This window comes from Gallinula chloropus, assembly GCF_964237585.1.
Source record: "Gallinula chloropus genome assembly, chromosome: 8".
Classification (NCBI taxonomy): domain Eukaryota; kingdom Metazoa; phylum Chordata; class Aves; order Gruiformes; family Rallidae; genus Gallinula; species Gallinula chloropus.
Genome location: NC_140093.1, coordinates 19,197,494 through 19,218,237, shown reverse-complemented (window position 1 = coordinate 19,218,237; position 20,744 = coordinate 19,197,494). Strand labels below are relative to the sequence as shown.

Genomic DNA, 20,744 nt, shown 5'->3' with positions numbered 1-20,744 from the left:
TCCTGGCACTGGATGAGGTTCTCTTGTAAAGTCAGAGTGGTAAAATATTCTCTAGTGTGCTGTATTGCAAACTGTTGATGTACAATAGGGAATAAATATATATAATATTGGAGCTTTGCATCTTACCCTTTCATGGCTTTTCTAGAGTTGAGATATGAATCAGAGTGTTATGTGTGTCCCTATTGAGTGTTTATTCACCATAAATTAAACCAAACCTCCTGAGATTTTTTCTTCCTCAGTTTGTAAGCATATTGTGTGCATGCATTGCTCTGGGTTTAGACTTTTACTTTGAGCTAAGCTCGAGGTTTTCAGGGAAGGATGTATGGCTGTGGCTATGAAATTCAAGAACCTACTGATATGATTATAATAGCCTTTAACAAATAGCTGGGACATTAAGCTCTTCACTATGAAGGGTGTTGGATCACTGGCACAGGTTGCCCAGAGAGGTGGTGGAGGCCCCATCCCTGGAGATACTCAAGGTCAGGTTTGATGGGGCTCAGAGAGACCTGATCTAGTGAAGATGTCCCTGCTTACCACAGGGGGGTGGGACTAGATGGCCTGTAAAGGTCCCTTCCAACCTAACTCATCCTCTCATTCTATGATTCATTGCTCACAGAGCTGGTTTTTTGATTCTCATTCATACCTAAAGTGCTAATGAGGACGTTTCAAAATAAATTCTATAACTTTTCATTCCTTTTTGTATAAGAGTTGGAGGCTTTGTTTGGATTTTTAAGCTGTTTTTTTTTTTTGTAGTTCCAATTGAATGAGATTTTTTTTTTCTATAGGCAAACATCGGGGGCTGCAAGGAGAAGAATGACAAAAACATGTTGGAGATGAAAATAGAGCAGCACTTGATACCTCATGCTGCTTAGGGAAACATTTAGTTCTTTTAAATTTAATTATTTGGTTAACATAAAGAACTAAGGAATCTGCTGTTAAAGATCTCATTTTATGGCAATGTACACATTGACTTTCAGACTAGTTTGACATGGTGCATGTTTTCTCTGATGTGTTTCTAGTGTGGATCCACAGGTCAGAATATCTGTGCCAGCCAGTTTGATAAAGGCACCAACTAGTGGAACCTTCTGACTTAAGGGTATCTAGCCTCTCCTTGGTAGGCTGGTTCCTTAAACTGTCAAAGGGCATAGCAACTGAGTAAGGAAATAACGTTGGGGATAGGGCATCCAGTCTTAGTCCCAGAACACAAGCGGCGTTAAAGAAGCTACAGAGGAAGTGTCTTGGGTTTAGGACTTTATTGCTTGCAGAGCAAGCTTACCAGCACGTTCTGAGTTGCCTGTGGATGCTGTGTCTTAATTTTAAATTTGGAACTTGCTGTGTTTAAGTGTCAATACCAAACAATGTTCTTAACCTGAGTGCTATTTAAATCTCTCTGACTTAATTCTGATAGCTTTAAAACTTTATCACTTAAGTATTAATGTAAATTAACCAATTCGATTTTTTCATTGCTAAGATGTCACACAATTGTACATCTTGATGGGGTAGAGTTTCCTTGTTCTCCAGAGTCCTAAGCCCAGACTTGCCATTATTGATAGGCTGGTTAGGTTTAATTTGAAAAAACATTAATGAAGGGGAAAACCTGCTCAGTTGGTTTAGTAAGTCAGAATAACACAGATTTGGAAACTACTGGCTTGAACTTGTAAAGAGACGTTCTCAAAACTTGTGTCACAAATCAGCTGTACCTTCTTCTGCCTTATACTGCCCCTTGCATCACAGCCCAAGTTAGATATCAGCAAGGATGATGGCTGTATCTCCAATCTCCTGCAAAGGGAGGATGCTGCGCAAATACAGGTGAAGTGGCAGTACTTCCCTTTGTGATTTGGTGTATGACGTGAAGGAGCAAAATTGTTCCAGAAACAAAACACAATCATTTCACGATCTTATGCCAGGGGAGAAAGTGAGTGTTTCTCCATGCTGTGGAAGTAGGACTGGTAACAATCATCACTGGAGTGGATTAAGGAGAGTGAGTGTGTCTTTCCCCATATTGTTCTGCTACCCTGCTCTCCGGCTTCTTTCAGACCCTCTCTCTGGCTGTCTATTATGTATTTCATTGATAGAAGGCTATGAACTTATTCTCTGAAGTAAACACATCTCTATTTTAAAAGGTGGTGAAATTGCTCCCAGATACAAGTAAGTGATCAAAATGTGCTATCAGCTCCAGGTGTAATTTTTGGCTTATTGATTTTTGTCTGTGGTTAGTTGCAACATATTTAAAACCAGACAAGTGAGGCAATGGAAAACAGGGGAATATCCTACTGTGGCACAGGCTGGCCGGATAATGCAATGTGTTTTTTCTGCTGTAAATCCTGGGTTTGTACAAGTTTAAATTAAAAGGGAGATTTCATTTCATTTAAGTAGTGGGGATACAATGTACAACTTCAAAATAAAAAGGCAGAAATACCAGCTTAAAGCATAGGTATTCAGTGTTAACTGTAGGTATTCATCAACAAGATGCTGTTTGGCTAGGTGCTTGTTCTTCTGAATTTAAATACACAGTAGTGCTCGTTTGACAATCCTTTGCACAGACTTGCTATTTCTCCTTGAGTAATAATGATTTACCACCTCTTATTTTATTTTTTTGAGGGTCCAGGGAAGGAGGTGAAACGAAATCATATTTCTTATATCCTATTTTGTTCTCTTTACCAGCATTTGACGGGAGAGAGAGGAATGTTAAGTTTTCAAGCTACAGAATACTCGTACTTCCTTGTGAGACTATTATAAATCTTAAGTTACGAGGCACATTTTAATATCTTCAGTCACATCTACTCAAAGCAAGCATTAGCAAAATATTAACTAAGGTAATATCTGAGGGAAGTGTTGGTATTTACTGTATAGCAAGGACTTATGACCATTTTATGGAGATTTCTAGACAATAAGATTTAGTAATCTTCTTGATTTGTCAGCCTGATGGAATGAAAGCGCTCATGAATTTACTCTAAATAGAATTTTCTAATCACCCTTAGGAAAATTAGAAATATATGGCAGATTAACAAACCAGCCATTCATCTGTTGAGCTAAACGTACTAACATGATCCTAACAAGCCATGTCGTCTTTTAACACATGCAAAGGACCAAATTATCTGCTGAAAGACTGACATTATGTAAATGTAACATTTGCTGGACCTCTAAACCCTGTGATTAAATTACTGTCTAAATTATTCTGCAGTATGAATGTCGCCTACAAAAAGAAAAGCTGTAAAAGAAATGACTGTGACATCTTCTGGGTTTGCAGTATTTCCATAATGAGTATTTGAAATGAACAGTTTGTATATATAACTCAAAATCTTAATAGAATAAGAATGAAAGTGGAGGATATGATTTGAGGAAAAACTCTACAAAGAAGCAAATTTATCCCAGGGTTTCAGCAAGACTTTGTTAGCAGAAGAAGCATGGCTCAATTAAGAGGGGAATTTCATCCACAAATCAAAACTTGTCACTGGAGATGCTTCCTTTACCTTCTTTTCTGTGGATGTGTTGGGTAATCAGTGGCAGGTAATCTGCTTTTGCTTAGGACTTTGAGACAGACACGTCTGTAAAATAACAAAGGATAAAAATAGAAGAATAGGCTGAGACTCTGCTATTGTAAGTAATATATGTCCCCGAAAGGCAGTGTGTAAATTGTTCCCTGCAACTAGGTATCTCCTCCTGCAGAATAACTGATCAGTTAACTTGTACCATGTCATTAACTCATGTAAATTATCTTCCTCGTATTTCGCTCATTCAAAAAAATTAAAATCTAGCAGAACAAATGTGCTTCAGCAAATGGAGGAATTGACTGTTTTGTTAATTGGCTACTTAGTAAGCTATAACAACTGCAGAGAGGGGCAGCACTTCCCAGGGTCATCGAGCCTGATGTAGACCTGGGTGGTGAAATGATGCCCTGATATCCCTCTTCTATTATATAGCACTGGAGTCTGTGGTGATGGAGAGTTACACCCATAAAGGCCAGGTTTGTGGTGGTTTTTTTTTTCCCTTTAGCCTCTCCATGATGCCCCGGGTAGAAATTCAGCACGGGAGGAAGGCAGCAGAACAGAGATGCTCAGAGAAACCACTTCACTGGGAAGTTAAAAATTTCTGCAAAGCTCAACTTTATTTCTTTGTTGGAGCTTTGACTGTTTGGTGGAGACCTTGTTCTCTGTCTTTACCCCTTTCTTGGTGGAAGGATTTGGGGAGGATGAGGGAGCCTGCAGGAGGGAAGGGCAGCTCTGAGACCTCAGAGGCAGAGCAGTCCTAGCAGTCCTGTTCCCTTCCGCTCCCTCCTGCTCCCCTTCATATTCACCCATTGGTAAATGTGTAAAAAGAAATAAAAAGGGAAGAATGTGTGTTCATGTAACTGAGGTGAGATTTTTGCATTGTTTAGAATGGTTAATTTGAGCTCATGGTATAGTAGTTTGACAGAGAAATGAAGATTAAAAAGCAGGACGGGGGAAGTAAGGATGTACTTAAAAGCAAACCAGCCTCAAGCAGACAGGATGTTTGAGTGATTTCAGGCCTTCCCAACAGACTGAAACATCCAACTCAGCCTTTCTTCCCAAGAATGTCGTGTGGTTTGTAAGACACCTCCTTTCATTTGCGCTGCTCCCTGTTCTTTCCATCTTTCCTCCAGAAGGAGATAGGATTCTGTTGTACAGAGAATTTTTGGAGTATTTTTTCACAAGTCTTTATTAGCAAAGACCTGAAGGAAGCTGCTCTAGATCTCCACCATTCCCAGTGAGGTTTTTGAAATAAGAAGGCTGATTCCAACACCTTGTTTTCTTGGCAGCTCGATGGGACTTCTTGACTCTCTTTATAAATTGTTGAGAGTTGTAACGACCAGAAAATTTAGTGTGAACCTTCTACCTGCAATGCATATCTATTACTCCTTTGTAGACCTCAACACAGTTTCTTCCTGGGCAGTGACATTTTCCTGAGCCTCCTTGCTTGCTTCATGTGCCGAATCCTGTAATAGAAGGATCAGTTTTCTGCTTTAGATACCACCAGCTTATTCATATATTATGGGGAAATCCAGATGTAATTTCCAGATTGGTTCATGTTTCCCCAGGTCGAGTGACCATGGTACTATTTTCAGGTGATGCAAACCCTTTTCAATGCTACAAACCATTTACAAAACCTCACCTATCCCCCCCTGCCCTAGTGTGATTTTGTTGGGTGATAATGAAAAGGGATTTACTTCAGGTGACTTTGCAGTGCTGTTACCTGTGTCAGCATACTGCTTTCTGCCATCTAAATGGGATGTGATGCTTTATTTCAATAATAAAAAAGCCTGTGGGTGTCTTACTGCTTTCCCTTCATCCCAACCCTTCCTGTTGTGCATGAAGAAAAGCAGAAAAATAAGGAGGAAGGGAGAATAATAAGAATTAAACCCTCTAAACCAACTTCCCTCCCCAAACTATTTAAAGATTCAACCCAAATGACATCTTAATGTTTAAAATTTCCTTTTTCTATGCCTTGTTTTCACTGTCACTGATGTACCATGGCCTTTATGCAGTTGGGAGAGGACTCTGCAGACTGACTTGCTGGTGTTGAGTATTTTTTCTAAACACCACAATGTTCTGTGCTGCTTTACCAAAGTTGCTGCCAAGTTTTGCATTGCTCTTTGCTTGAGAAAGAGAAATATTTCTGATTTTCCTTTCCCCTGCCCCTGTTTTTCTGGTGCCCTATAACTGCATCTGAAAACAGCCCCTGCCCTGAATGGTTCAGCTTATAAGTGAAAATGAGGAACATGGGAATCAGGAGAATCAATGCCCTGTACAAGAAGGACATTGAGGTCCTGGAGCATGTTCAGAGAAGGGCAACCAGGCTGGGGAAGGGGCTGGAGGGCAAATCCTATGAGGACCAACTGAGAGCTGGAGGTGTTCAGCCTGGAGAATAGGAGGCTGAGGGAATACCTTATCATTGCCTGTAATTATCTGACAGGAGCTTGTTGAGAGGTGGGTGGTGATCTCTTCAGGCAAGCAACGGGTGATAGGACAAGGGGAAATGGCACAAAGGTGCACCAGGGCAGGTTCAGATGAGATGTTAGGAAAAAATTCTTCACTGAAAGAGTTGTGGGGATGTGGAACAGGCTGCCCAGAGAGGGGGTTGAGTCACTGACTCTGGGTGTGTTTAACAGATGGGTAGATGAGGTACTTAGGGATATGGGTCAGTAGAGGACAGGTATGGTTGGACTCAATGATCTTAAAGGTCTTTTCCAACCTGGTGATTCTGTGAATAGCCTGTATGCTCCCTGGTTTTCCAACCTAAATTCTCAAGAGAATGAGATATACGGGAAGATAGATGAGTTGAAGGTGAGGGTGGGTCCTGTATTTGATTCTTTCTGAAATCAGTATTGCTCTCAGTTTTACCTAAATCCATGGTAATGGAGTAATTTTGTCATTTCTCACACAAACATGAGTAGTTTTTCCAATACCTTGCTACTGAGCTTAAATTACCCCAGGTTTACACTTGCATAACTGTAAACTGCACTTTATCATTAATTTTTCAGCATTAAAAAGAAAAAGTAGGTTAAATTTCAGCTACAGATGAAGTATTTAAAATAATTTCCCAAAGCCCTTCATAAATATGACATTGATTCATTGATATACAGACCATTAGCAGTTAGTCTCCTCTGTTCATCTATCATTTCAATTATCTCTAGACTTCCCCAGGGTCTTTGACAAATGGGAGACAATTTGCATTTTGTACATTAATGACCTTGGTGGAATTGGTAATTTTATTCCCCCCATCTTATAATTATACTTCAGCATTTGAGGGGAAAACCCCACCAAACTGCAGTTGGCTGGTCTGTGATCTCATTGGAAATGAACAGATGGGGGAAAAGGAAGGAATAAGGACAAAAGTATGTGGAAGTATTTTGAGCTTTCTTTGCAAAGAACTTTGACTCAAGGCTGCAGAAGGTTATTATGTGTTAAGTGTGAGGAATGTTACCTCTCTGGGTTGTGGGCTGAGGAGACCAGCTGAACACTTGGCCTCACCTGAGTTGCTGATCTGCTAAACCAACTGACTTCCTCCTAGAAATGTTGTCTCTAGGTCCCTGCTCTGACAACGATGAACAAAAGGGATGTCCAAAAATTATCTCTTAAGTTGGGGGGAGGGGGACGTAGAGGAAAACAACCTGTGTCCCTGTGCGTTCACTCCTTGGTGTCACATCTACCCCAGGATGCTGGTTTAAGCTCCTGTTACCAGTGCAGTTCTTGTAGCTCTTCTTTTTATTTTCATTTTTATATCATCTGAAGTATGAAAATTATGTTCAGCAATACCAAACCATTTGTTAAAGGTATCTACTGCTAAGAATGGTTATTAAGATCTGGTTTTGTGAGCTTTCCTACTTGGACTGCATGTGTCAGAAGAGGCAGGGCTGCCTCTGAGTGTTTTCATTTTAGATCAGGCACAGGCATCTTAAGTATTTATTTTCATCCAGATGTGTCACAAAACCCTTCTTGTGTCATACATAGATAGGATTCTTCAGGTTTCTGGAATACTACTGATCCAGCTGCAGGGAGGCAGTGAAGCTTACCCAAATTCCCTTTGAGCTCATCGCTGGGGTGTCTCCTGTCATATATCTTCTCTGGGCTACTGTTGTCCTCTCATCCCCCTGTTCTGCTGACTGCTTTTCCATGCTGATGTGAAGGCCCAGAGCATCACCTGAACCTGGTGACTGCGCCACTATGGTCCTGTATAGAGCTGCTGTGGGTTTGGCAGAGATGGACCGTGGGGCTGGGCTGTGCCTTGCCAGGCTTTGGCAGTCTGCAGCACAGAATATTTCACTAACCCCTCATAATAGCCAGCGGGCAGGTGAACCATGGGTTTTACAAGCACGGTGGTCATCTACTATGTAACAAGACCAGTTGCTAAAACAATTTCCATTAATAATTTTGGGTTGTCTAAAACCCCCAAGCCTTCTTAAGAAATCTTCTCTATAGCATTGAGATAAATTATTCATTTCCTCTTCTCCCATCTTCAGACGTGTGTGTTTTTCCTCCAGTGGTGTAGCAACCAAGTTTTAGCATGACATGTCTTGGACACTATTCACATCTTTCCTGCAATTACCAAAAAAAAGATTAAAAAAGTGGGGCATAAGTATCTACATGTCATCAATTCTTCCACTGTTCCTTAATGCTTGTAATGCAGGGTACACTGAAGAAGAGTTATAGTAAGTATGTAGTAGAAGGAAGCCTTTTAAGCTTCTAGGTGGGCCAAGGAATTGTTAAGTGTACCCAGAAAAGGTAACATTCCCAGCTTACATATCCAGTAGCTGAAGATCAGTGTGGTGGCCTCACTGCCTTGGTTCATCCCTCAGAAAGCTTCACAGCCAACTTCCAGGATTTGGGGCTGTGTGTTGTTTTTCAAGTAATGCAGGGAGATGTTTGCAGTGATCATGTCCCATGTGGTGATGATGATGATGATTGCTGCCTTCTCTAGGAACATTCTCCAGCTGTTAAAAATTCACTGTTGCCATCAGTAACGGCAGGGTGGTATCCGAGCTACCAGTGTCTTTGCCTTTTCCTTTGAACGGGAAATCACTGCAGTCTCTCAGACAACATTAGGTGGTAACTGTTGGCAACAGCTCGGATGTTAGGAGCGACGTATGTTTCTGGCTGCATTTTCAGAGCCATCCATAACATTACGCTACGTGTACCGTGCTCGTATATCACACTTCCCCTTTGTGCGTCAGGATGAATTTGGCTGTCTCTTCCATGCAAAGAAGCAATTAGGCTGGGTTGAGTGAGAGGGATTTATTTTTTGATTGGAACCGAAGGGTGAAATTCCAAATGTGGAAAGCTGAACTGGGAACTGGCATAGGCCTGAAGCCCCGGCACCGCCAACTCCCGCATAGATGCTCATGTGTAGGTGGGACGTATGCATATAGGAAGAGAGGACATGGTTTTATGTGTTACTCGATCCAGTCTGGAGTAAGTTCAGGCCAGGCTGTTCAGCCTTGGGTTCTTCTGACGTACATCATACAACTGTGTTTTTACATGCTGAAGAGCTGCCAGCCTTTGAATTGAACAGGTTTGGTTAAATTAGATGCTCAGAGTGGTCTGTAAGAGTGAGCTAAAGGTCAAGATAAACTTATTTACTTATTTTTCTCTTCAGAAAACTGGAGTAGGACTCCAAATAATACACGTCTCTGTGGAGTGTGCTTCTCTTTGCTCAAATTGTGTGCACTGTGCACAAGGGCTGGGTGGGTCCGTCTTTATTTCTCACACACACACACACACACACACACTCACAGAATCACCAGGTTGGAAAAGACCTTTAGGATCATAGAGGCCAACTGTTTCTTTCCTATGCTAAACCATATCCCTAAGTACCTCATCTACCCGTCTGCTAAACACATCCAGGGTAGGTGACTCAACCCCCTCCCTGGGCAGCCTGTTCCACATCCCAAAAACTCTTTTAGTGAAGAATTTTTTCCTAACATCTGATCTGACCCTGCCCTGGCGCAGCTTGAGGCCATTTCCCCTTGTCCACACAGCCTGTATGGCCAAGTTTGGATTTTCTGCCCCTCATGGTGTGTGCCCTTTGGTGTCTGTTTTTAATCTATTGAACATCTACAATAGATTTAAGAAATTGAAATTTATTTCTAATACATGTCCTGTTTAAGAGCATAAAATTTAATACTTTGTTCTTACTGGTGCTCAAGACTCTGTTGGTATTTAAGATTTTACAATGACGTACCCTTTGTTAATAGTGAGGAACATAAGCCTGCTGTTTGCAGGAAGAGAGGTAAAGGAGGCATCTTTTAGAGTGTAAGATGATCATGTTTGCAAAGACCAAATGGTGCAGTAACTTGGACATTGTAAATTCTTTAAGCCGTCTCACTGATGCCTTGCTGAAAACATAAATGCAAATACCTTTTTGGTTATGCTCCCTGAAAAGAATTCAGTATGGCTCTCCCATCAAAACCAGATGCCTGACATCCAGATAGATTTATAAGGCAAATTCAGTTTGTATGGGGAACCGGAGTGTAAAGTTTGGGTTACATAAAACTGGCTCTATCTGGCTCTGGTATGAATCAGTGTTAGCAGAGCAGGATTAACAATTGCAGCCCTGCAATCTCTGCCCATGATTGCCTTTGACATTTGACAGTTTAAAAACCTTGAGATCACCTATTTTTATAAGCAGAACTCCCAGGCTGTAAAACTGAGTCTGCTACCCCTGCTAACAACAGCCGCTCTGCGTGGTGAGCAGATGTGCTGCCGAAGCGGGGAAGGTCCCGGGTTCAAATGCCGGTGTCAGGTCAAGGTAACTTCCTGCCAAATAGTTCTTTCTGCAGTGTGTCTGACTTACACCACCACGCTGAGCCTGATTTATTTGTTTTAAAGGAGAACTCTCTGCTGTTCTGCTTGGGAAGGCCCTGAGAAGTCACAGCTGTTCTCTGCTACTCATTTAACTGCAAAAAGAAAATCTTATTCCTTCCCTCTGTTGTGATGAGCCTGTTGCTGGTAAAAACTCTGTGCGAGTTCATGGTTTGTACATGTCTCTCTTTCTGGCTTGATATAACTCTGTACCGAAGTTTCAGTGTCCTGGCTGAATTCCTTAGTGGGAATTCCCAGTTCAAGGATGCTCACCTCGCTGACATGCCTGGTGAGAGGGCTCCAGACTTCTCTGAACTATTTGGTTCCCGTTTAACATGAGGTGAAACAGCTGCCATTCCACAGTACCTGGCTGTTCCTTTTCATCTACCTGCTGGGCACCAAATGGTTCTGCTGTTTGTGCTGCCTGTCGCAACACTGGGCTGTTCGACAAACCTGCGCTGAGCAGTAGCTGATGGGCACCCATTGGTGTCAGGCACATTAGAAGAATTCAGAAGACAAATTAAGCAGTGAGGTCTGTGGGAATGATGACATCCCTTGGGTTTCCTTACAAATTAAACTGATGGAAATATAATAATTATTTTTTTTTCCCTGTGGGTTCCTTTGCCCTTGACACACAAGAGCAGCTACATGCAGGCGCGGTGACGGCATGCAGCTAAGTGGTAGTGGCGTGTGTCTCTGTAAGCCAAGTAACGAGTTCTCATTTGCCTGTTGTAAACAAGTGACCTGGTTGTATGATTGGCTTTCAGCTGTGCAGGGAATGATTACAGGGAAGTGATTTTCTGTAGTAGACAGAGATGGCTTTACAACTCTAGTTAGAGGACGATTTTTGTCAGGGCAGTGAGTAATTCAGCCCACACAACTGTTAGGAAGATCTTCTAGAAGTGGAAGAACAAAAGATGGGAGGGAATATTCAGGGGTACATGGGAAGAAAGAAATATTTAACCCATTTAAATCAGTAGCGGAGGCGTGTGCCGTTCATTGCTGTTCAATCTAATCCCAGGCTGCATCTGACGACGAGTAGTCTGTACTACTGGTGATTGACATTGACTGGCAAGGACAACTATTAAGAAAAATAAGAAAAGAAAATAGGAGCTTCCACTTAAATCTCAATAATGAATTCCATTTCTAAACCAGAAGCTGGGCACACATCATCCTTTCTCTGCTGAGACATCTTTTGCATTCATTCCTGTCCATTTGTAATGGGTTGGGGCGGGGGGGTGGTAAAGAAAGAAAAGAAGTTTCCATTATTCATGTGGAAAACGAACTAATTTGCTCACATGCTTAGTCCTGGGGTTAATTATATTATGAAAAAGAATAGTTCATAAGGAACCAACTTATTACAACAGGAGCGTCCTGAAATTTAAGCTTCTTAACTTGTTAGCTAGCTCAGACCGTGCTGTTGTAATAATTGGCCCATCTGCATGTTAAGCTGCATCTCCTGGACTTGGGGCTTTGGTCCCATAACAGGGGCTGTGGGCAGGCGATGAGCACTGACCTGTGCTCTACTGGGGGCTCCTGCTGCACAGCACCCGTCACTCAGAATTTACTGTGCGGGGCTGCAAGGGTCCCTTTACCATTGTGTCCCAGTGGGAGTGAGGATGCCCCTGGATTTGAGCCATTTACTTCACAGACTTAAAGAAAAGGAGCCATCCCTCTTGCTAAGCTTGATCTGTTCTTTCTCTGAGTAGAGGCAGAGATGAACCTAGAATAAACAAGTACTTTATTCTACATTATAATAACACTTTGTTGACTATTCTGCCTCTAGAAGTAAAAGCAGTGATTTGTGTTTCCTTTCTGTGAATGTTAGGAAGCCAATTTCCAAAGAAGCTGGTTCTCGTAGCGCCCAGCTCCCTGTTCCTGCTGGCTGAAGCTCACCCTGCTCAGTCACCTGCTGCTGCAAACTCATTGCTGCTCTGTATGGATTTTCAAGTAATCATATAGCAGAGTTTTAAACATCCCACATTTCACGTGGGTACCAAAGTATGCCACTGCTGATTTGGTAGGACATTACAGGTTCTACCTGGAGTGAGTGTATTTATTTCCCTTTGAAACTGGTCATTCACCTTTATCCTGGTGAGTCTGAAAGGCATCAACAGCATACAGCTCTATCTTTATCTCCGCTTTTGTTATTTATGTGTTGGACTGTTGCAGTGCTCTTCCTAGGAGGTGACATCTTAAACCTCTTAAGATACAGGCTGAGCAGAATGCACGAGCTGCTGCCTTCGCTTCCTTGCTGGGCTCTTTTGATGACAGTGCTGTGGGTCTCTGGGCTCTCAACTGGTCCCAAAGACGCTAGCAGTACCTAATCCACGGGTGCCCTTGGGCTATTTACATGTAGGTGCTGGCTGTCATGCACCAGCTATCTTGGCCTGAGAATCTCCATACACTTGCATGGACTTGATTTTTATTTTTTTTTAATATGGAATCAACTAATTCTTATGGAGTTACATAAAACTTAATGACTTAGTGCTAAGCTGTTAGCAATTACTTCCAATTCCTGAATTTTTTTCTATATAATTTTCAGTTCTATTCTATAAACATTTTCTTGAGATGCAGGAGCAAGAGAGGGAAAGTTGGACATCTTGTTGGGAATAATAGAAAATACTGGGAAAGTCCCAGTCTTCACTGGTGTCAGAGCAGGTGGTGTCTCCTGACTTTCTTGCCCAGAAAAGCAGAAGGCAGGAAGCCCCAGACCTGTCTGGGGGTGAGGGAGGACTTGGTTCGGTTGGAGACTCATGCCTGGCTTGTGCTTGCGATTCCTGCTTGGGCTTTAGCACCTCAAAGCTTAAAAGAAATCCAGTTGCTAGGAGTTACGAAGTCTTTCTAATATTGATCTTTCAAGAACGTTTCCTTGCCTGTAAAATATGTGCAGGCTTATATCGCAAAATCAGACTTCCAAAGTTCGAAGTGTTTTCTTCTCTGTGTACATAATCAGCACTTGTTGGAACTGGAATTAGATATACCCCAAAGAGAATTGTCCCAAATTTGGCTGGACTAGCAATAATTTTTAGGGTGAAAGCACTTTTAGACAAAAGCAAGGGCCTTGAGGGATGTTGGTGCAAAGTCTGGAATTCTTTCTACAGGGGTACAATTTAGGAGCAAAAAAAAGTCGAAGCAGGAACGTGTCTCAGCAGAGCTCTGATGTAAGGAAAGTGGCATTGCAGCAAGCAACGCTTTCTTTTATGTTTTACTCCTAACTATCCTAGCAGGCAAAGGCAAACACTTGTCTAATTTGATAAAATATCTTTAATTGCAGCAGTGGTACTTGAGGTTTGGGCTGGATGCATAAGCTCTGTTTGTAATCATAGTTCCAGCCGTACTCCACAATCATCTCCAATCATTGCCAATTAGCATCCGTTAGTCTGTTGTTGCTTAATTCAGATGTTCTGGGGTGTTTAGTTGCATTATTCATACCTCGTCTGGGAAAATGTATTTTAAAAGTGAGTACTATTATGGGATTTCATTGTACTGTGATAGATCTCCCACCCTGTTTTAGTTACTCTAGTTGGTGTAGAAAGGGAAACTTTGTGCATCGCTTAGACCCTGTATTCCTCTTTTAGAAAGTAGTTGTTGCTGCTTGATAGAGAATTTGAGAGGGCTAAATAAATGAAAGCCAGTAGCTTTTCATGTAACTGTTTTGGTTTTGAAGCCATTGCTGTAAAATGTAACTGATGCTCAGGATGTTAGGAAGGAAAAGAAGAAGAAAAAACGAACGAGAGTGCAGTGCTGTGTATGAACACTGCCATAACCTCTGATACAGAGTTTGAAAGGACTTTTAAACACTGATTATTCATAATTGAGCCTAGTCTTACAGTTAGTAGAGAGAGGAGTATGAGGGCTTGGGGGAAACAGGCCATCTCAGTACCTGGCCCTGAACACTCTCTGCTATTGCACCAGGTTAACTACAGTCTTGGTCTAACAGAGCAGTGTTAGACTTGGTTTGTAAGAGCTTTTTGTTTCACTTATTTAAACTTTGAGCCTGGTTTTCTCCTCTACAGAATTTTATTCTGACTTCAAAGGATTTAATGTGAGCAAACATGAATGGTTGAGGAACCCGTTTGGAATTTTTCCTTCAGATGATGATTTTAATAATGAAAAATGAATACTAGCAAACTATGTATAATATGGTTTATTTTTTTTTTTTTAGTTTTGCACCTAAGTTTCATGAAAGGGAACATTTTGGTGCCTTGGTAGCAATGGAAAGCAAACCCACAGCAAGACCCACAATCTCAGGGAGAGCTGACCATGCACACATTTGTTATGTGACTGGCGTTCTCCACATATGTGCCTCTGACGCATCATAGACAGTAAGGAGCATGTCAGTAATCTCTTTGAAAAGAGGAGGTGATAACTCATAAAAGCATGAGTTATACAGCTGCAGGGAGTGGCAAGGACGGGTGTTTCCTGGGAGTTCACCCACGAAAAGTCTGTGCCAAACTCTTGGAGAAGTTTGCTGCTCTAATCAGATGCTTGTTAATAACGGCTCAGATCTACGATACTTCATAATGGCACAAGAAGAAATATTCATCCTGTTATTGACTTTGTGGAGGAAGAAAACCTAATAAAGCATTAAGAGTGCTTAATCAATACACGTGTAGGATTGCGCTTGACTATCAGAATGAGCAGCTTTGTTTTCTATTCAGGCAGATAATTTATGGTTAGTGCTGGAAGTGATGGATGTAATTTATGTTTTAGAGACAATTACTGTTCAGAGGCGACTGTTATGAAGCTCTCACACAAACTGAAGAAAAAGACAAATGCAATCTCTGGGGTCTGAGCGATGTGCTCAACAGCTTGTCCAGTATATTTGCTTGTTGGGTTGTATTTACATATAACGTCGCTATGATGTATGTGGCGTTCACGTGAACTATGTTGCATCGTAGCAGCGAGCAGCCTTTAAAGTTCAAATTGAGTTTCTCAGGTTTGGGGAGTTTTAGACCTACGGTTTTGAATGCAGACATTCTGGGCCATGAGTTTAAAAACAGGGTCTCCAAAACCATAAGCAGAGCAGCCACCTATTCCCTGGAGCTTCAGCACTTTTAAATAAGCAACTCAAACTATTTAGATGCGTAAGATGATGTCGAGTGTCCATTGTGATTTGCAGCCACTTGCCAATAACCCCTCCTTTATAAAAGCAAATTTTAATACAGTTTATGTATGTACTCTGCTGTTTGTGTCCCAGACATTCAGATTGAGGTACACGTATCGGTGTGTTTAAGTTCCACGTGACAAACTGATTTTAGGCTTTGATTCTAAGCATTGTGAAGGGTTTGTGCCTGAAAGTATTCAAGTTATGTTTTTCTGAGTTAGGAATTTACATCTCTAAATTGTTATAAAAGTCAACATAAGCTGCCAGTGCCTGTTAGAGAGAGTAATCAAACCTCTTAGATAAATACATTTAACATTTGGATTTCTGGAATCAGACCGTCTTTGGGAGAAAAGCCCAACTGGGAAGAAGCGGTATTACCCACATTATCTTCTTCCTCCTAAATAAATATCTTCTCATCACTTTGACCCCTAATTGAAGCACACTGTGCTGCTGAACTCTTTTAAACTAATCAAGCTAACCTGCCCTCCCTGTGGTGGCCATGGGCTTTTTTCTTGTGCTATTGCTGTAACAATGTGAATGATTTTACAGATTTTTCTTCCACCTCAGTGATTTATTATAAGCCAGGCAAGCTCTGACATGCACTGAAGTCAGCGGATTATGGGTCAGAGCATGGGTCAGCCCCAAAGCTGGGCACTGAAACGGCATGTTTGCATGCGGTGGCATTAGAGAAATATAGTTGTTCCTCATATACAGCTGATAAATAGTGAAACCTTGGAAAAGAGGTTTTAAATAGCAGGTTGCACATAGGAGATTCTCTTCTGTTACCGTAGAAATCAATGTTTTGTATTAATATATAGTGCATAAAGCTGTTTTTACAGCTAAAATATGCTTTAAAATACTTTAACCTCCAGGACCTGAGTTAGCTGGTGTGTCCCACAGAACTAAACATACAAACAGTTGCCAAAATTAAATGGTGATTCAGTCCATCACTTTGCTGCTGCAGAACATTGGAGTCTCCTTGCAGGGTCATCCCTGCTTGATGCAGACACTTTTGTTGCTCCATCAGCTGGGTGGTCAGGGCAGGCTGCATCCGTGCCGGTATTTAAAGATGCTAAATTCAGCTCTGTGCAGAGGACCTGCAGAGCTGCAGCCCTCATCAGTAGCTCAGTGTAGAGGAGACTCAGCCCTAATGCATTGCTGCTTTTCAGACTGATTTCTTTCTCTTTCTTTCATCTGCTTGCTATGCTTGAGAACTAGTAATAGTCCAGGTCCCCTCTTTTAGATTTAAAACTGAAATTAGCAATGAAAGCCACTTTGTCCTGTGTCTGTTTTTTGTATAAAGCTTTTGTTTATTTGTAGGCAATCTGTAATCACCTAGAATTGCATAAAAACTTGGTGAAAGGTTGTTTTTCCTGGAGCTGGAGCTGTGTCTGATGTGCTCCATGGTGTGATGTTTTCAGACAGGTTGAGGAGCTTAAACAGTACAGAAGGGATGGGAATGATTCCTTCTCCATTTAGCACATAGCTCCTAGGCATATTTAATTGGGCAAAGGTGATCCATTTAATGAAAACCAGGCAAACTCCCCTACATACTGAATATTTGATGAGATTTTTAGAGGAAAGAAAGAAAGAAAGATTTGTCACGTAGCACCCTTCTATAATACTGCATAAACTGGGAACGTGGGATGGACATGGGCACATGTCGACAATCCACCTTTGGGAATACTTACAGATTTAAAATATGGAGTGGGTTTCTTTCCCACATGTATGTTGGACAGATCATATATAAAGTTAATATCAAGTTAATCTAGACAAAGGGTTTTTCAAGTGGGGTTTTTTTATCCTTAAGACTTCACAGGGCAGAATTGAAAGCTCGCACAGAGTATGTCCCATGGATGAGGGTTTGTGGTGCAACATTGGCTCTCTAAATAAATGTGAAGCATTGCAGTAGCAAACATTGTGGTTTGTTGGGTTAGGTTTTTTTCTGAAGTGTCTACAACATGTCATTACAGAAGGATTGATAGCCTTGATAACATTGAACTCTTGTCAGACCTAACCTGGCAGGCTTGTTACACGTCAGAAATTTTCCATCATTTTTCCTGCTGTTCCAAAGGCAAATCTATTTGCAGCCTTGAGTGCCACTGAATATGGAAAGTGCACAGAAATTTATCATTTGACAGAAATGTTTTTGTTGGGTTTTCTCCTCCTTTTTTTATAGTGGCAAAGCTGTAATCAAATTTTAAAATTCTGACTACCCTGTGTTTTAGGAATACCAAACAGCTGTTTGCGGCTTATGAGAGCTGTACAACCCGTTGTTTTACAAATGTAAAACACTGCCTTCATTCCTTCACCTTCAGATCTTCTTTTTCTTCCTGTTTCTTGGGCCAAGGTAACTTCTGGCCTTTATTACTGGGTTGTATAAAACTGCTTGGCAGCTTGCAGGCAGTGGTGAAGGTCTTGTACAGGAGGTAGGACAGCGAAGGATGCAGATGCTCAGGGAGCAAGCTTTCATAACAGTAAGGTTAAAACTAGTAGAGTTTATACCTAGTTGAGGGTATGCCTTCAAATGGGAGTGCCATGGAATAGGGATAAAGCTGTAAAAAAACCCCCACAAACTTATTTTGTTGCCTTAAAACAAACAGTAATTTAATTTCTTGTTAGCTTTGAATGCAGTATTTGGTTTTACAGCTAGGTGGTTGGAAAGTCAGGGTTTCTGGATATAACAGAAAAAGCAGTGAATTGCTGGTGTAAGAAGCAACAAAGGGATGGAAATGTTTCAGCAAAGGATGAAAACAAGTAGTAAGGCAGAGACAAGGAAACCCTGGATGACAGAGTTGGAAGAAGCTGATGAGGTTATCTTTCATATACCACTGGTATGTTTTGGGGTGGAGGGAAGGGGCAAAACTCATGGGTAGATTGCAGGGTTTTATGCTGAACAAGAAAGGAAAAGATTTCTGTTTGCAAATGGCAACGAGCTGCAATGAAAAGGAAAAACGTTCTATATATTAGTATGCAGTAGTGCTGGACGCTTCCAAATGTATTATACCCTAGTGAAATCAAGAGGGTAACAATGAGCTCCTCAGCTAGAAAGGTTTTCCCCCAGTATTTTGGTTCAGAATACAGACACTGGTGTTAATAAATTTGGCCCTGTATGGTAGACCTCATCATTTAGTCAATATTTAATGCTGGGTGGTCATCTAGCATTGTAGGTGCTATACCCAGTGACAAAGAATAAAGAAGTTCTTCCTGTTATTTTGGTTTTTAAAAAAAATAAAAAGAGCAAGAGATTTTATTAGTTTTCAATACTGTTAGTATAAATAGAAGCTGAAGCTGTGGAGCAGGGTTATTATGTGGCTCATTACTGTTTATTACCACAAGGCACATCAAGATGTCTGCTAGTTAGAGGAAGTAAATCACTTGGAACATGCCTATTTTGTGGATCTTCTGCACGGCGCTCAGCACTAGCGCGTTTTCTTCCAGTGCTTTGAGGAATATGTCTAAAATCTGTCGCTTGTCATATGTTCTCTCTGTCTCTTGCTGAAGAGAAATGAACAGACGAACATCTTATTTTGGTATGATTTGTTTTTGCATTTTGGAGCGTGGGGTTGGGGTGGTGGTGGGGGGTGTGTGTGTTTTTCTCTTTGGAAAAGTTTCTGTCTAAATTGTGTTCCCATGAAATTGAGAAGAGCCTTGCTGACTTCACACGAGTTAGGAATTGGTTTGTTGTGCAGCTCTGAGATAACTGAACTATTTTTTTTAATACAGCTTGCCAGCTTTTTGGGATCACTGAGGACAAAGGAAGTTTTGTTGTGTCAGTCATTAGACTGGATTTAGAACAGTAGAGAAATGAGATGGTTTTAGTGAGTTGGTTTTGCTGCACTTTAGTAAACGTTCCACGATACGGTTCTTTCAGCTTTTTAACAGTCTGAAACCTCCTCAAAAATTTCTTTTAACCTGTGTTTTTCAGCCAGGATCAGAAACGAGCTAGTAAAGTTAAGCTCAAGCTCATCAAAGAACTAACAAACCTTGGTAAATCTTAGTCTTTAACAGCTGAGGATTGCAGTTGAAAGGCTCTCTGCTCTCTTGCATTAATGTGCAATTCGGGTTTTGATTTGTCTTTGTGGTGCTTTGTATTTCCTTTGAGCAGAGTCTAATTAGAAGTTTTTTATAAAGAGCTGTGTTTCCCGTTAGAGACGCGCCGTGCCGCTAGCGTGAGGCAACTGCCTGAGCTTTTCACAGTCGCCACGATGCTTATCTTCTGTTGCTTCATCTTCCTCCTCTCGCTCCTTAGCCTGAGTGCAGTGTGTGATCTCTACCAGTGCCAAAGACCTTGCAGATGTGAGACCTGTCCCCTGAGTCCCCTTAGCCCTGGTTTTGTCCTTGCCTACATGCTCTGCTCTGCCACCAAGGCAGAGCAATTTGTTTGCCAAAAACTGGGAGACACCCACGTGCTGTTATTCATTAGCGGGTTTGTGGCTGTCCCTGCCTGCCCCTGCGCTGGTGAATTCCCTGCCCGCCTGGCATTAACACCTAAGAGACAGCAAAGCAAGTGAGACAGCGTTGCAGAAGTGTGTGGTCCTGAGTATCTTGTATCAGCGCAGCAAATACCTGCTGCTTTTGTTACATTTACTGTCCCATTTGACAAATTTTCTAGTTTGGAAATACTCCCATGCCATCTGTTGTTTCTGGTTCTGCTCAACAGAGCAGTAGTGCTGCCCTGATGATTTAAATGACATTTCTTCAGAAATTCTTACATAAGTACACAGGTTATAACCCAAATGTCTTCACTACTGATTTTTCTCTGCCACTGGCCAACCTGTTTCCTTATTTGTGCAGTTCATAGAATCACAGACTGGTCTGTGTTGGAAGGGACCCCAAGGATCAGAGAGTTCCAACCCCCTGCCACGGCCAGGGCCACCAACCTCCAGGCATGATCTAGACAAGGTTGCCCAGGGTTCTTTAATTTTCTTCCTTTATGATGTGTAAAGTTCTGGTTTTACATACAGGCAAACACGAACCTGATCAGGTGAGTAAGGAAGGTGTATAGATACTAGTGCACTAGTGCATAGAGGAAAGAAGGACCTTCATTGATTCAAAATGCCACTATCTTTCAGAGGTTTTTAATTTCTGCTGTGAGTGCTGGAAGCAACATAATGCATAAACGAGATGGTGGAAATGATGGTATAAAGATCATTCCTGATCTTGTTGCAGAGAAGTGGGAAGTAGGCGAGTTGGGTATAGCCTGGAGGTGGGTGGGGTCTAAAGCTCACCTTACATACAAGTGGCAGAACAATCCCACAGTTGCACCTCTTGGTTGAGCTTGGGTGAGTCCCATCAACATAGGTGGAATTCAC

At 41.6% G+C, this 20,744-nt stretch overlaps 1 protein-coding gene across 1 annotated transcript in view; it reads left to right on the top strand.

Annotated features, from left to right (window-relative positions):
* LOC311194588 (uncharacterized protein) overlaps positions 1–20,744 on the top strand; it is a gene marked incomplete at both ends in the record, with an annotated part of 195,044 nt that overhangs the window by 88,935 nt on the left and 85,365 nt on the right. The window lies entirely within an intron of this gene.